Raw genomic sequence first — 2,850 nt, 5'->3', positions numbered from 1 at the left:
TAGGAGCACAAGATGGACCGACCATGAAGTTGTAAGACTTATGTTAAGGTCATTTACTGTTTTTGATGTTATCCTTGTCTCCCTAGTACACGAGAACCCCATGTATACAAAAATGAGTCCTGAGTAGGTGTTGGGAAGTTTGTTAGCCACCAAATGATGTTCAAGAATGCAAAGTACATAAACAACATCACCAATGGGAGCCTCCACTACAATGAACCGAAACCCATCACTCTCATAACATTGAATGAGAAGGAGGCGCTCCCAAGCAAGGTGGAACAAGTTGAGGCGGTCGGTCTAAATGACAAGAAAATGTCGCTTGTGATCAAGCGCATCAAGAATGAACTCAAGGGGGCACAAGGACTTCTCCAACAAGGGAAATTCAAGGGGGAAGCGCATCTGCTTCAAGTGCGGTAAGTTTGGTCATTTCATAGCAAATTATTCTGATAATGATGACCAGGAACAAAAAAAGAACACCGAGGGGAATGAGAAGAAGAAGTTCTGCAAGAAGAATAAGGGGTGGACTCAGACTGCTCCGACTCCGAATCTGACAACGTGGGACTCGTCACCTCTGCCTTCGACAAATCCACTCTCTTCCCCAACGAGCGTCACACCTGCCTCATGGCTGAGGAGAAGAAGGTATTCTCTTGAGACACTTAATTATACTTCTTGCAATGAGGATTTTAATGATGATGACATTGATTATAGTGATTTATTTAAGGGCTTAGATAGATCAAAAGTTACTAAAATCAATGAGTTGATTGATGCTTTGAATGAAAAGGATAGACTGATAGAGAAGCAAGATGATTTACTTTTTGAGGAACATGATAAGGTTGTTCAAGTATAAAAAACCATTGCTTTAGAATTTAAGAAGAATGATTTATTGTCTGCTGAGTTGTCTAGTTATCGTTCATCCATTTCTAGTATTAAAATTGTAAATGATGACTTGACTGCTAAGTTAGAAAAATTGAATGAACACCATGTTGCTAGTTCATCTCTTGAGCATGTTTCGATTTGCACTAGGTGTAAGGATTTTGATTAATGGTTGCAATGATCATGCTTCTACCATTGTTAATTTGAATGATAATATTGTCCAAATAAATGCTCAACTTAAAACATGTAGAGATGAACTAGAGAAAATAAAAGTTGCTAGGGATGCCTATACAATTGGTAGACATCCCTTCGTTAAGGATGGTCTTGGCTTCCAAAAGGGAGCCAAAGATAAGAAGAGCCATGAGCCCCCCAAAATTCATTGAGGAAACAGGAAAAGTGCCTATGGATTGTAGTTCTCATTCTTCTCATGTTAGCAAGAACAATGCCTATATTTATGCTAATGCTAAGAATGTTCGAAATGTGCATCATAATGCTTATGTTGATCATGTTGTTTATCCTCTATGTCCTGATGTTGTTTATGCTTCACATGCCATGATTGCTTCTTCTATTACATCTATTGCTCATGGTAGGAGTAGGCAAAAGGTTCATCATTCTAGACCTATTAATGTGCCTAAGACTAGGATGCATCTCATGGTCCATCTATTTCGTATCGTACATTTGATGCTTCCTACGTGCTTTACTATAAATCTGGCAAAGTAGTTGCTTCTAATGTTGGACCTAAACGCAAGAATGGTAAGACTTGCATTTGGGTGCCAAAATCATATGTGACTAACCTGACAGGACCCAACTCTAGTTGGGTACCTAAACCCCAAGCCTAAATTCATTTTGCAGGGTTATGCATCTAGGGGCTCAAGCTGGATTATTGATAATGGATGCACAAACCACATGACTAGGGAGAAGCGGATGTTGTCCTCCTACATCATGAACAAAGGTTCCCAAGATAAAATCATATTCGGAGATGGGAATCAAGACAAGGTAAAGGGGTTGGGTAAGATTGCCATAACTACCGAGCATTCTATTTCAAATGTTTTTCTGGTAGAATCAATAGTCTATAATCTGCTTGTCGTTAGTCGGCTTTGTTCCATGGGCTACCATTTCTTATTAACTAATGTAGATGTTACTGTCTTTAGAAGATGTGATGGTTCATAAGCTTTTAAAGGTGTGTTAGATAACAAGCTTTATTTAGTAGACTTTTCGAAAGATAACACTGATCTTGATGCATGTTTGATTGCTAAGACTAACACGGGTTGGTTGTGGCATTGCCGTCAGCACATGTTGGAATGAAGAAGCTTCATGAACTTTTAAAGGGAGAACATGTGTTAGGACTAACTGATGTCTATTCTGAGAAAGACATACCTTGTGCAGCTTGTCAAGCAGGAAAGCAGGTTGGATCAAGTCATTCGAGCAAGAACATTATGACGACATCAAGACCATTTGAGCTCCTTCCCATAGACTTATTCAGCCATGTTGCTTACCTTAGCATCAGCAGAGGTAAGTATGGGCTTGTTATTGTAGATGTCTTTACTCACTTCACTTGGTATTCTTCTTACAGGATAAATCAGAAACCCAAGGGACCCTCAAGCATTTATTAAGGTGAGCTCAAAATGAGTTCGACTTGAGGATCAAAAAGATAAGGAGTGATAATGGAATAGAGTTCAAGAACCTTCAAGTTGAAGAGTTTCTTTAGGAAGGCATCAAGCACGACTTCTCCGCCCCTACACAACACAACAAAATTGAGTGGTGGAAAGGAAGAATAGGATGTCATGGACATGGCAAGGACAATGCTTGGTGAATACAAGACGCCGGATCAGTTTTGGGCAAAAGCTGTCAACACGGCTTGCCACACCATAAACCGACTATATCTTCACTGCCTCCTCAAGAAGACTTCTTACGAACTCCTAACTCGTAACAAACCTAATGTTTCATACTTTCGTGTATTTGGGAGCAAATGATATATTT

This window comes from Zea mays, chromosome 10 (assembly GCF_902167145.1).
Source record: "Zea mays cultivar B73 chromosome 10, Zm-B73-REFERENCE-NAM-5.0, whole genome shotgun sequence".
Taxonomy (NCBI): domain Eukaryota; kingdom Viridiplantae; phylum Streptophyta; class Magnoliopsida; order Poales; family Poaceae; genus Zea; species Zea mays.
The sequence above is the reverse complement of the archived record's forward strand: the minus strand, read 5'-3'. Positions refer to the sequence as shown.